This window comes from Leptodactylus fuscus, chromosome 4 (genome assembly GCF_031893055.1).
Source record: "Leptodactylus fuscus isolate aLepFus1 chromosome 4, aLepFus1.hap2, whole genome shotgun sequence".
Classification (NCBI taxonomy): Eukaryota; Metazoa; Chordata; class Amphibia; order Anura; family Leptodactylidae; genus Leptodactylus; species Leptodactylus fuscus.
Window position 1 is genome coordinate 122,181,267 of NC_134268.1, and position 15,150 is coordinate 122,196,416.

Genomic DNA, 15,150 nt, shown 5'->3' on the forward strand with positions numbered 1-15,150 from the left:
AAACATTTTTGACAGATGGAAAAAATTTCTGTTAGAAAAGACATTTTCAACCACTAACTGTTGGCTTTAGATGCAGCAAATTGACATTGCATTCTATAATTCAGTGTATTATTGTGAATTAATCCCAAATGCTTCTACTTTGTAGATTCACTGTATAGTGATTCATTTATACTATAACTAAAATGTGTCCCATAATGGGCAATATAGTGCAAAAAGTTTAGACATATGTGGAAAAAAATGGTGCAAAGTATGAATTCTTTCAAAACTTGAAGCGTTAATAGATTATTTTTGTCAATTAACAAAATACAAAGTGAAGCAAAGAGAAATTGAAATCACATCAATATTGTTGTGACTATCCTTTGCCTTTTAAACAGTATTAATTCTTTTAGGTACTAATACACACAGTTTTTGCAGGAATTTGGCAGGGAGATTGTTCCAAACATGTTGGACAATTAAACACTGATTCTGTGGATATAGGCTTGCTGAAATCCATCTGTCTCCTCATGTCATTTCATTTTGTTATACCAGCCTGATGAAGGGATCATTTTAGCTATCCCGAAAGCTCGCAATATGTCATCATTTTTTAAGTTAGCCATTAATAAAGGTATCAACTACTGAAGACTTCTCCATTAAAATTTTTTATTTCATATCCACTGGCTAACACGGTACAAAGATATTTTTCCTTATACATGTCATTTCAGGCAGTTTCAATGATGTTAAGATCAGGGCTCTGTAAGCGCCATATCATCACTTCCAGGACTCCTCCAAAGGGTGGTCACTAGAGATGAGCGAGTACTATTTGAAACGGCAGTTTCGAATAGCACAATCCCATAGGAATGAATGGACGCAGCCGTCACGCAGCTGGGGCTGGCGTCTTGCCGCTTAAATCCCCTGCGTGCCGGCCGCTCCCATTCATTCCTATGGGAGCGTGCTATTCGAAACTGCCGTTTCGAATAGTACTCGCTCATCTCTAGTGGTCACACCAAATATGTATTTCACTTTCATTTCTCTTCAGTTTGTTCACTTACTTTTGTTAATAGTAGTACTTCTATTTTTGAAAGCATTCTTAAAGGGGCTCTACCCTGTTTCCCCGAAAATAAGACATGTTCTTATAATTAATTATCTAACGAAATATATGACCTTTCTTATTTTCGGGGGATGTTTTATGCAGCGGCTGGAGCGGGGAACAATCGGCAAACAAAGCGGGGAACAATTAGCGCAGTGCCGGCATGACTGCCGGTTGTATGTGATCCAGAAGGTGAAGGGGGGGTGTCTTATTTTCGGGGAAACAGGGTATCAGCAAAATCATGCTGCTAGAGCCCCACATATGCGTGCATAGCCTTTAAAAAGGCTATTCAGACATCGGTAATGTTATATTAAACTACCCCCCGTTTTAAAAAAATTATCTAAAAAAGAATGTGCTCTACTTACGGATCGTGCACGCTGGGCGGGCATTCAGGGTGTGTCTTCATCTTCTTCCCCGCCTCTTCTTCCTCCGATGTCCTCCGGTCCCGTCTTCTTCCAGCGCTCACTCGCGGACACTGATATGAAAAAACGGCCTTGGCGCATGCGCAGTAGCATGCGGCTTCTACTACGGCTACTGCGCATGCGCCCCGGCTATCACTGTCCGTTCGCGAGCGCTGGAGGAAGACGGGACCGGAGGACATCGGAGGAAGAAGAGGCGGGGATGAAGATGAAGACACACCCTGAATACCCGCCCAGGGTGCACGTTCGGTAAGTAGAGCACATTCTTTTTTAGGTTATTATTTTAAAACGGGGGGGGGGGGGTAGTTTAATATAACATTTACTGTGCCTGAATAGCCTTTTTAAAGGCTATGCACGCATATGTGGGGCTCTAGCAGAATGATTTTGCTGATAGAGCCCCTTTAATTTCTAAACTTTTTCAAAGTATCATATACCATTTCAGGATAAGTGATAACTGAGTACAGAAAATGCAGCAGATTCCTGTTACCTGCAGTCCTATATACAGTCCTATGAAAAAGTTTGGGCACCCCTATTAATCTTAATCATTTTTAGTTCTAAATAATTTGGTGTTTGCAACAGCCATTTCAGTTTGATATATCTAATAACTGATGGACTCAGTAATATTTCAGGATTGAAATGAGGTTTATTGTACTAACAGAAAATGTGCAATATGCATTAAACCAAAATTTGACCGGTGCAAAAGTATGGGCACCTCAACAGAAAAGTGACATTAATATTTAGTAGATCCTCCTTTTGCAAAGATAACAGCCTCTAGTCGCTTCCTGTAGCTTTTAATCAGTTCCTGAATGAAGGTATTTTGGACCATTCCTCTTTCAGTTAAGTTTGATGGTCGCCGAGCATGGACAGCCCACTTCAAATCATCCCACAGATGTTCAATGATATTCAGGTCTGGGGACTGGGATGGCCATTCCAGAACATTGTAATTGTTCCTCTGCATGAATACCTGAGTCAATTTGGAGCGGTGTTTTGGATCATTGTCTTGCTGAAATATCCATCCCCGGCGTAACTTTAACTTCGTCACTGATTCTTGAATATTATTCTCAAGAATCTGCTGATACTGAGTGGAATCCATGTGACCATCAACTTTAACAAGATTCCCGGTGCTGGCATTGGCCACACAGCCCCAAAGCATGATGGAACCTCCACCAAATTTTACAGTTGGTAGCAAGTGTTTTTCTTGGAATGCTGTTACGAGCACTCCCATTGAAGTGAATGGGAAGTGCTCGTGAGCCGTCTGCTGCGCTCGCATGTACGGCAGTGAATGAGTATTTTTACGAGCCCGACGTAACTCCGTGTGCATGCAGCCTAAGGTACTGGGGGGGGGATGTGAGATGCAGTGTGGAGAGAGAGTGAGTGTGTGTATGTGTGTGTGGTGTACTGTGTGGATGGGGAACATTATACTGGGGACAAAGATGAGGGGGAGCAGAGATGAGAGGGAGCATAAAACTGGGAGAAGATGGAGGGGGGACATGAAACTGGGGGCAGACGGAGGGGGGACATGAAACTGGGGACAGATGGAGGGGGAACATGAAACTGGGGGCAGATGAAGGGGGATATGAAACTGGGGAGAAATGGAGGGAGGAGATGAAACTGGGGGCACAGATGGAGGGGGGACATGAAACTGGGGGCAGATGGAGGGGGATATGAAACTGGGCGCAGAGATGGAGGGGGGACATGAAATTGGGGCAGATGTAGGGGGAGATGAAACTGGGAGCAGAGATGGAGGGGGGAATTGCAATGGGGTAGATGGAGGGGGGAATTGAAACTGGGGTAGATGAAGGGGGCACTTAAACTGAGGGGACATTAAGGGGGATGTGAAACTGGGGACAACTGGAGGTGGGCATTAAACCATGGAGGTAGCTGGAGAGGGACCTGTCTGCCTATAGTTGTCCCCAATTTAACCCCTTAGATCTAGGGGATGTTGGGTACATTGTGGTCATAAAGGGATGGACATGGTCAGCAACAATACTCAGGTAGGCTTTGGCGTTGCAACGATGCTCAATTGGTACCAAGGGGCCCAAAGAGTGCCAAGAAAATATTCCCCACTCCACACACAGCCCAAAAGTGCATTAAGGACCAGGCCTCCTTTTTCAAAACTGACATGTGTCACTAAATGGCAATAACTTTGAGACACTTTAACTTACACAAGTGATTTTGAGATTGTTTTCTCGTAACACATTATACTTCAGTGGGAAGTTAGTGGGAAACACTAATCAATATTTTTGTACTTATTTCTAAAAAAAAATAGGAAATTTGATGGAAATTTGGAAAAAATTTTCAAAATGTGACCAAATACATGAATAAATATTATCTCCCATATCTCTGGTTTATATTGGCATCATCTTTTGATTGTGTTTTAATTCATTTTGGACGTTGCAAGGCTTATAAGTGCAACAGCGATTTTCCAGATTTCAAGAAAATTCTCCAAACTAATTTTTTAGGGACCACTTCAGTTCTGAAAAGAATTGTAAAGTCCTATGTAATAGAAACTTCCATAAATCACCCCATTTTCAAAACTGCACCCCTCAAATAATGCAAAACAGCATTTGGGATGTTTGTTAACCCTTTAAGCATTTCATAAGAATAAAAATAATATGGAGGTGAAATTTAGAAATGTAACTTTTTTTCACTAATACATTCATTTAGACCTAAAATTAACACATTCAAAAAGGGTTAAAGGAGAAAATGCATCTGGCAGCTTATTGTGCAATTTCTCCCGTGCACAGAAATCCCCCACATGTGGGTGTAAACTGATTTTTGGGCAGACGGCAGCGCATGGAAGGGAAGGAGCGACACTGGGTGTTTCACTGAAATACGGTAGTTTTAATGCGCAAACAATGGAAACCCCCCAAAAGTGACCCCATTTTAGAAACTACACATCTCACAGAATTCATCAAGGGGGATAGTGAGTATTTTGACCCTACAGCTGTTTCACAGATTTTGCTAACATTGGAATGTGTAAATGAAAAATGACTAAAATGTCACTTTATCCCCAAAGGAGAAAAAGCCCTCCACAGTTTGTTAAACTATTTCCTCTGAACATGGCAATACCCCATAGGTGGCCATAATCTGCGGTATGGGAACATGGCTGGGATCAGAATGGAAAGAGTGTCATTTGGCTTTTTGAGGGTGGATTTTGCTGGAATATTTTTCAGGTGCCATTTTGAATTTGCAGAGCCCCTAGAGTACCAATACCGTGGAAACCGCCTAAAAGTGATTTCATTTTGGAAACCACACCCCTCATAGATTTATCTAGGGGTAGAGTGAGCATTTTGACCTCACAGCTGTTTCACAGATTTTATTAACATTGGGACTTAATAATAAAAAATAGCTTTTTTTCCAATAAATCGTCCATTTAGCGCCATATTTTAAATTTTTGCAAGTCGTTAAAGAGGTAAAAGCCCCCACAATTGGTTACACAATTTCTCCTGAACATGGCAATACCCCATATGTGGCCATAATCTGCTGTATGGGTACATGGTGGGGCTCAGAATGGAAAGAGCGCTATTTCGGGTGCCATGTTGCATTTGCTGAGCCCTAAAGTATCAATACAATGGAAACCCCTCAAAAGTGACCCCATTTTAGAAACTACACCTGTCAAGGAATGTATCAAGGGGTATTATACACTCACCGGCCACTTTATTAGGTACACCATGCTAGTAACGGGTTGGACCCCCTTTTGCCTTCAGAACTGCCTCAATTCTTTGTGGCATAGATTCAACAAGGTGCTGGAAGCATTCCTCAGAGATTTTGGTCCATATTGACATGATGGCATCACACAGTTGCCGCAGATTTGTCGGCTGCACATCCATGATGCGAATCTCCCGTTCCACCACATCCCAAAGATGCTCTATTAGATTGAGATCTGGTGACTGTGGAGGCCATTGGAGTACAGTGAACTCATTGTCATGTTCAAGAAACCAGTCTGAGATGATTCCAGCTTTATGACATGGCACATTATCCTGCTGAAAGTAGCCATCAGATGTTGGGTACATTGTGGTCATAAAGGGATGGACATGGTCAGCAACAATACTCAGGTAGGCTTTGGCGTTGCAACGATGCTCAATTGGTAACAAGGGGCCCAAAGAGTGCCAAGAAAATATTCCCCACTCCATGACACCACCACCACCAGCCTGAACCGTTGATACAAGGCAGGATGGATCCATGCTTTCATGTTGTTGACGCCAAATTCTGACCCTACCATCCGAATGTCGCAGCAGAAATCGAGACTCATCAGACCAGGCAACGTTTTTCCAATCTTCAATTGTCCAATTTCGATGAGCTTGTGCAAATTGTAGCCTCAGTTTCCTGTTCTTAGCTGAAAGGAGTGGCACCCGGTGTGGTCTTCTGCTGCTGTAGCCCATCTGCCTCAAAGTTCGACGTACTGTGCGTTCAGAGATGCTCTTCTGGCTACCTTGGTTGTAACGGGTGGCTATTTGAGTCACTGTTGCCTTTCTATCAGCTCGAACCAGTCTGGCCATTCTCCTCTGACCTCTGGCATCAACAACGCATTTCCGCCCACAGAACTGCCGCTCACTGGATGTTTTTTCTTTTTCGGACCATTCTCTGTAAACCCTAGAGATAGTTGTGCGTGAAAATCCCAGTAGATCAGCAGTTTCTGAAATACTCAGACCAGCCCTTCTGGCACCAACAACCATGCCACTTTCAAAGGCACTCAAATCACCTTTCTTCCCCATACTGATGCTCGGTTTGAACTGCAGGAGATTGTCTTGACCATGTCTACATGCCTAAATGCACTGAGTTGCCGCCATGTGATTGGCTGATTAGAAATTAAGTGTTAACGAGCAGTTGGACAGGTGTACCTAATAAAGTGGCCGGTGAGTGTAATTTTGAGACTAAAAATGCTTCCCAAAAATTGAAAATTGAAATTTTTAAAGAAATATGCCATTTCGGTGCCCAATACATTGCACCCACTTTGTGTTGTCAGAGACCTGCACTCTTAAAACTATCAAGGGGCCATCCCGAGGGGCAAAAAATTATATATGTGGGTATAAACTGCTGCTTGGGCACACAGCAGGGCTCAGAAGGGAAGGAGCACTACACTTTTTAGCTTTTGGGGTACAGATTTAGAGGGACTTTCTGGACACCATGTTGTTTTTGCAGAGCCCTGGAGGTGCCAGTAAACTGGAATTCCCCAAGAACTGACCCCATTTTGTAAGGGCAATTTTAGGGTCTCTGCAAAAGGATAATGGCATCCAAAAACCAAACCGTCTAAGTCTGTGCTCAAAAAACCAAATAAGCCTTCTTTCCTTCTGTATCTGGCTGTGCCCCAATATCAGTTTATACTCACATATGACATTACGTACGGTATCCGGTATACCGGGTACACCAGTGTCATACATGTTCCCTAATATTAGTTTATACCACATATGACATTACATCCGTTATCCGGGGTACACCAGTGTCATACATGTGGCATAAACTACAGTTTAGGCACACAGCAGGGCGCAGAAGGGAAGGAGCGCTATGCAGCTTTTGGAGTACAGATTCAGATGTTTGGTATCTGGACGCCATGTCATGTTTGTAGAGCCTGTAAGGTACCAGAAAAGTGGATTCCCCAAAGGAGTGACCCCATTTTGAAAACTGCAGCCCTCAAAGAATTTATCAGGGGGTGTAGTGAGTATTCGTATCCCAGACGTGACTGCACAGCGGATGGTGAAGAGGGAATATATAAGCACTGCGGAGTACATTGGGAACACCAAGTTCCCTACTATGTTCCAGTAGCTCCTATGATTTGGGAGTCACTCTGGGGGTCACTTTGGGGGTCACTTCTGGTGTCTTTTCGCTCATAAGCTGTAAATCTGGGGTGTCTCCTGATATCCACTCACACAGCTTATACATTCCCTTCCTGCCGCAGCCAGTTGCATTCTAATAATTTGACGATTTTTGCAGGTTTTTGTCCTCGCATTACTAGATGCTATATTTTCTTTATTTTTCTGGTGATGTGGCTATATAAGGGCTTGTTGTTTGCGGGATGAGATACATTTTGTAATGACATAATTTTTGGGTGCCTACAACTTATTGAATTCATTTTATTAACTATTTTATGCTGGATTAAAAAATAAATAAATAAATAAATCAATTTTGGCATTGCGTTTTACCTTTTAAATTTTGCGCCATGCAGCGTACAGTACAATTAACATATGACCTTTATTCTGTGGGTCGGTACGATTACGACGATACCTCATTTATATTATTTTTTTATGTGTTGCTAGTTCTGCAGAACAAAAACACATTTGGGGACATAAATCAATGTTTTTTGCATCGCCATTTTCTGAGAGGTGTAACATTTTTATTTTTCGGTTGACAGTGTTGGTTAGGGGTTTATTTTTTGCGCGACAACTTATGCTTTTTATTGGTACTGTTGTGGGGTGCATATGACTTTTTGATCACTTTTTATAGCATATTTTGTAAGGTGAGATGGCAAAAAATCACTACTTCCGGCAGGTTTTTTCCGATTCCAAATATGCATTTTTTTTATTAATTTTTAGTTTTTTTTATTTAATTCATTTTCTATAGAAAGAACGGAATTTTGGGGGCTTTATAACTTTATTAATTGTTCCAAAACACTTTATTTATTTTTTTTCCATTTTTTTTTTTTTACTTTTTCATGTGTCCCTATGGGACACTTGGATCAGTGATGATTTCATGACTGATCCTGTATTATGCTCTGTGAGACACAGCATGCACGTGTCTCACACTGCATAACAGGAAGTGAGCTGTGCCGACCGCACAGCTCACTTCCAGAAGACCCGGCAAGGATGAAAGAAGTGGGGCTCAAGGCAGCCTGGGGTCACTAGCCAGACCCCAGGCTTCATAGTAGACATACTGGCTACCCCCGATCTCGCCGCGGGGAGTGCCGGGGGGGGGGTTGGAAAAGCGCAAAACCCTTTGTTTGCAGTGGTCATGTTTGACCATTGCAATCAAAGGGTTAAAACCTCCGATAAGTAAGAGCAGGAAGGGCGGAATTACCATGACGTGGTATTACTTCAAGTGTGCTAAGTACCTAGCGCCCATGACGTAATACTACATCATGGGTCGTTAAGGGGTTAATGTCACCCTCCAGTTACATCTATGGTTTAATGTCTGCTTCTAGCTGCTCGAGTTTAATGTCCCCCTCTAGTTGCCCCCAGTTTCATGTCCCACTTCAGCTGCCATTAATTTATTGTCCCCCTCCAACTACCCCAACTATTATTGTCCCCCTCCAGCTACCCCAGTTTCATGTCCCCTCTAGTTTCCCCCAGTTTAAACTGGGACACCAGGAGAGGGACCTAATACTGTAGGGCATTTGCAAAGGAACATTATAATGTGGGGACATATAATGTAGGGGTGACTGTAGGAGGATTATACTGTAATAGTAGAAAAAAGCTTGTCCGGCAACTCTCCGATTAAGAGTAAAATATAACTTTTAATTAACCACTTCCGGTCCACCCATAGACTATAAACGTCCGGGAAGTGGTTGCCTTGTTCTGACAGGACGTATCGGTACGTCCAGTCAGAACACAGCAGCTGCACGGAGATCGTGCAGCTACTGAAGCTGGGAGCCGGCTGTAACTTCAGACGGAGCTCCCAGTGAGATGACAGGGAAGGTTTATTCCCTTCCCTGCCATCTTGATCGCTGTGTATATGTGTATATGAGCACTGTATACACGGCTATGGGCGCCGCCATGATGCGGCCGCCCTCTGACCCGGCGGTCACGTGATCCGCCGGGAGCAGCGTCTTGCAAGAGCTGCTGGGTCATACAGGACCCAGATCAGCTCTGTATACTGCATATACAGCATGCAGGAGGCTGTATTCCTCCTGCAACTGAGGCTAAATGTACCAGCCTCAGTTGCAGGGGAAATCAGCCTCCAATACAAAAAAAGTGATCAGATGTCCCTAAAGGTCTCTTATTACCTTATGGGACACAATCTGAAAAATAAAATAAAATAAAAATATAATAAAAAAGTTTTAAAAAAAATGTTAATAAAATAATAGTAATAAAAAAATTAATACCCTAATAAAACGACGTTATTAAAGGTTATAGCCCCACCCCCGACGACACCATACAAAATAAAAATGACTGTAACAGAGAGGAAAAACTGTTTTATAAAGTTTTTCAGTGACACTTTGTGTTATTAAATAAAATAAATAAATAAATTGAAAACCTGACACAATTTCCCACCTATTATGTTTATATTTTCCCAGATATAAAAAAATTAAAACACATTCAAAAATAAAAACAACATAAAAGTAAAGCCCTATGTGTCCCCGAAAAAAGACGCAAAAATTAGTTGACTGAGACATACGGAAAAAATGTTACAGCCCTCAAAACCGCACATACAAAATAAACCTAAAATGTGTCTGGTCCTGGACCACAAATTGACCCGGTACTGAAGTGGTTAAACATCATAAAATTACAACAAATTAACGGCGATGAAAGGAAGATGAAAAGAAGAAAAAAGTTAACCCCCTAAAAAAGCTGACGCGTTTCAGAACGATGTTCCTTCCTTATAGGAATCCGCTGTTAGACCTCATATGGCTCTAACAGCGGATTCCTATAAGGAAGGAACATCATTCTGAAACACGTCTGCGTTTTTAGGGGGTTAATTTTTTTTCTTCTTTTCATCTTCCTTTCATCACCGTTAGTTTGCGGGACAAATTTTTCTTCATGTTGCTACCATTACTTATCCTGTAAAATGTACTAGGAAGTTGGAAAAAAATCCAGAATGGGATGGATTTGAAGAAAAAGTGCATTTGTGCGACTTTCTTATGGGCTTAGTTTTTACAGTGTTCACTGTGCAGCCAAAATGTAACCATGTACATGTAACCTGTATTCTATGTTTCGGTGCGATTTCAAGGATAACAAATTTATACGGTTTTATTTATATTTTAACCCTTTAACAAAAATCCAAAACTGTGTTAAATTTTTTTTCAAAAAGTCGCCATATTCTGACACCCGTAACTTTTTTTTTTATATTTCCATGTACGGGGATGCATAGGGCGTCTTTCTTTGTGGGAACATATGAACTAGTTATACCATTTGGCCGTTTGGGACGTTTGACTCTTTTTCCCCTAACGGCGTTTACTGTACTGGAAAAATATTTTTATAGATTTGTAGAGCAGGTGTTTTCGGGCAGGGATTCCTAATGTGTATGTGTTTCACAGTATTTAAGTATTTTTGTATGTGTTCCAGGGACAGGGGGCTTATTTGAAATTTTAATATTTTTAATAAATTTTTTAAACATTTTTTTTTACATTTTTGGAATTTTTTTTTTCACATTTGTTAGACCTTCTAGGGGATCTTTGATCCCAGAGGGTCTGATCACTATTGCAATGCATTACAATGTTAATGCATTGCAATGCATTGCAAAATACCGGTGCTTCTATTGTAGGCTACATAGAGTAGCCTGCAGTAGAACAAATAGAATAACAGGCTGGGGAGCCTTTCCTAGGCTCCCGGCTGTGGTGGCAACATGACACTGACCCCGGAGATTACTCTGGGTGTCAGCGATCACCAAGAAAATGGTTAATGCAGGCATTAGTGCTGGGTGTCTGCTGTATAAAACAGAAGACACCCGGCAGCTATGGCGGCCGCCTGGTTCTGGAGCGGCCGCCATGTTTAAACACCCAGCATCTAAGGGGATAAGGTCCAAAAAAGGCTGGACATTAAAGAGTTTGTCCAGGATAAATTAATATTTTAACAATAAGTCTCCTATGCCCCCTCCTCCAACTTTCTATATAACATTTATTATAATTTTTTCTTAGTTTACTGTAATATATGTAGGTCATGTGAGCTACATATATTACATTTTTTGCCTTTTCACTGACATTCTGGGATGTTGGTCTAAACAATATCCTCACTGCAAAGAAACCCAACCACTTCCCCCAGACCCATTATAATTAACTGTTCCTCCTGTGGATATACGGATCCCGTTTCGACATGACTTGAAGGCCGCCTCTAAATTTTGATGGGGAGTAATATAGCACCTTATAATATAGAATGCGAATGTGCAATTCAGATTATACTGTGTTTGGACCACCATGGAGCATATTATACTGTGTGGTGGCTACTGTGAAGCATTATACTATGCGGGGGCCACTGTGGAGCGTTATACCATGCAGGGGGCACTGTGGAGAATTATAACGTGCAGGGGCCACTGTGAATCATATTATAGCATGCAGGAACCACTGTGGAGCATATTATAATGTGCAGGGGCCACTGTGGAGCATTATACTGTGCAGGGGCCACTGTGGAGCATTACACTGTGGGGGGTCACTGTGGGGGGCCCAAACGGAAATCATAGCTGATCTTAGTGGTAACTACAATGCTGTCTGTTTCAAACTCAGTATCAGATTATTTGAAAAGTGTAATAGGTACTGCATTAACACAGAAGGATATTGGAACTCACTTGTCACTACAACCTGTAATGCAGACCTCCACGATTCTCTATGCAATGGGCATCTGAGATTTAAAAAAAAAACTGATTCTTATTGGTTGTGTTTTCTGCAAGGTTACTCAAAATAAAATAAAATAAAAAATTAAATAGAGGTATCATAGTGTACTATATACTGATTAAATTACATTCAATCTACTGATATTTGCATACAGTTACAGGGCTAGCATGGATTGGAAGTCAATTTGTCAAAATGCACTATGTAAATTGTCAAGTATAGATGCACTTGCAGGTCATCTTACTTGCTTATATTGCTATCAATTTTGTGGTTTATACTGCACGCACATACAGTTAGGGCCAGAAATATTTGGACAGTGACACAATTTTCGCGAGTTGGGCTCTGCATGCCACCACATTGGTTTTGAAATGAAACCTCTACAACAGAATTCAAGTGCAGATTGTAACGTTTAATTTGAAGGGTTGAACAAAAATATCTGATAGAAAATGTAGGAATTGTACACATTTCTTTACAAACACTCCACATTTTAAGAGCTCAAAAGTAATTGGACAAATAAACATAACCCAAACAAAATATTTTTTTTTTCAATATTTTGTTGCGAATCCTTTGGAGGCAATCACTGCCTTAAGTCTGGAACCCATGGACATCACCAAACGCTGGGTTTCCTCCTTCTTAATGCTTTGCCAAGCCTTTACAGCCGCAGCCTTCAGGTCTTGCTTGTTTGTGGGTCTTTCCGCCTTAAGTCTGGATTTGAGCAAGTGAAATGCATGCTCAATTTAGTTAAGATCTGGTGATTGACTTGGCCATTGCAGAATGTTCCACTTTTTTGCACTCATGAACTCCTGGGTAGCTTTGGCTGTATGCTTGGGGTCATTGTCCATCTGTACTATGAAGCGCCGTCCGATCAACTTGGCAGCATTTGGCTGAATCTGGGCTGAAAGTATATCCCGGTACACTTCAGAATTCATCCGGCTACTCTTGTCTGCTGTTATGTCATCAATAAACACAAGTGACCCAGTGCCATTGAAAGCCATGCATGCCCATGCCATCACGTTGCCTCCACCATGTTTTACAGAGGATGTGGTGTGCCTTGGATCATGTGCCGTTCCCTTTCTTCTCCAAACTTTTTTCTTCCTATCATTCTGGTACAGGTTGATCTTTGTCTCATCTGTCCATAGAATACTTTTCCAGAACTGAGCTGGCTTCTTCAGGTGTTTTTCAGCAAATTTAACTCTGGCCTGTCTATTTTTGGAATTGATGAATGGTTTGCATCTAGATGTGAACCCTTTGTATTTACTTTCATGGAGACTTCTCTTTACTGTTGACTTAGAGACAGATACACCTACTTCACTGAGAGTGTTCTGGACTTCAGTTGATGTTGTGAACGGGTTCTTCTTGACCAAAGAAAGTATGCGGCGATCATCCACCACTGTTGTCATCCGTGGACACCCAGGCCTTTTTGAGTTCTCAAGCTCACCAGTCAATTCCTTTTTTCTTAGAATGTACCCGACTGTTGGTACTTTTGTTACTCCAAGCATGTCTGCTATCTCTCTGATGGATTTTTTCTTTTTTTTTCAGCCTCAGGATGTTCTGCTTCACCTTAATTGAGAGTTCCTTTGACCGCATGTTGTCTGGTCACAGCAACAGCTTCCAAATGCAAAACCACACACCTGGAATCAACCCCAGACCTTTTAACTACTTCATTGATTACAGGTTTACGAGGGAGACGCCTTCAGAGTTAATTGCAGCCCTTAGAGTCCATTGTCCAATTACTTTTGGTCCCTTGAAAAAGAGGAGGCTATGCATTACAGAGCTATGATTCCTAAACCCTTTCTCCGATTTGGATGTGGAAACTCTCATATTGCAGCTGGGAGTGTGCACTTTCAGCCCATATTATATATATAATTGTATTTCTGAACATGTTTTAGTAAACAGCTAAAATAACAAAACTTGTGTCACTGTGCAAATATTTCTGGCCCTAACTGTATTTGAGAGTAAATGTGAGTATAAAGAAAATAGTCTTCAGAAAGCCGACAGCGACGAATTCCCTCTTGAGGTGGGAGAGCAGCCAACCGTTACCACTCAAGAGGGGCATTCTGAAGGTACAATTTCTGAAACTGAGGAGAAATAGTTCCACAAAAAGGGACTATATTCATCATGCAAGTGATTTGAGAACTCAGGAAAAAACTCCAGAAGTAAATATCTGAAAAATTCAGAGCACTTTATCCACAGTATCATAACTAGACAGTATTGTAGGGCACTCACATGATTAAAATGATACCTTTGTTCTAGACGTCTACTGCTTCATTGCAGAGAAATTGGTAGTTTTATAAACATGCAAATAAACTTGCAAGTACTACTTTGGGAATATCTTACCGTACAGGTGCCCCACTTCTTCTGTTCCAGCACAGACACAATACAGTTGCCTGTGACTCCATGAACACCAGGACTGCATTGTATTTCCTTACGTTCAGATATAAGATTTCCCAGTATCTTTGAGGCTGTGTCACTTTCAATCAAAATGAAATGGGTGAATACAAGCCACAGAGGGACAATTACACTTAAAACTATGCAAGTAGTACACAAAGAAATCAGTATGAAGTGCCCTACACTGTTGTGTGCAGTGCCACTTTAACCATAGGGCCAGCCAGGGCCGCCGATAGGCCAGTACTACTGCTACTGGCGTCAGGGACCCGGCCAAATTTAAAAATGGGGGGGCCCGGGCCCCCTGGCGCCGGCAGTAGTCATTGTATGTCCTGCTTGTTTCAACTCAGATCTGCGTCCAGAGGACGCAGATCTGAGTTGAACACATACGCGGCTGAAGCGAGGAGCTGACACAGGTCAGCTCCTCGCTTCGCCGCTGCGGCCTCTCTCGCTGACACAAATGCGGCTGGCTCAGCCGCATATGTGTCAGCGTCAGCGAGAGAGGTGGCAGCGGCGAAGCGAGGAGCTGACACAGGTCACCTGTGTCAGCTCCTCACTTCGCCGCTGCCGCCGGCTACCCGGCAGTGTAGACGCGATGTGATGACGTCACATCGCGTCTACAACTGTGCGCCAGTAAGAGAGAGGCGCGCAGAGAGCAGCGGGGGAACGAGAAAAAGGTAAGTGTAATGTGGATTATGTTGAACGTGAAACTGGGGGCAGATGAAAGAGAGGACGGCATGACACTGGGGGCAGAGATGGAGGGACATGAATCTGGGGGCAGAGATGTGGAGACATGAATCTGG

The 15,150-nt window shown here is 42.2% G+C and overlaps 1 non-coding gene across 1 annotated transcript; it reads left to right on the forward strand.

Moving 5' to 3' along the window:
• The first annotated feature begins 14,789 nt into the window (after positions 1-14,789).
• On the forward strand, positions 14,790-14,917 carry LOC142201730 (small nucleolar RNA SNORA17). The gene has a single exon (XR_012715628.1). It is a non-coding gene; the product is annotated as a small nucleolar RNA SNORA17 (small nucleolar RNA).
• Positions 14,918-15,150: the final 233 nt, after the last annotated feature.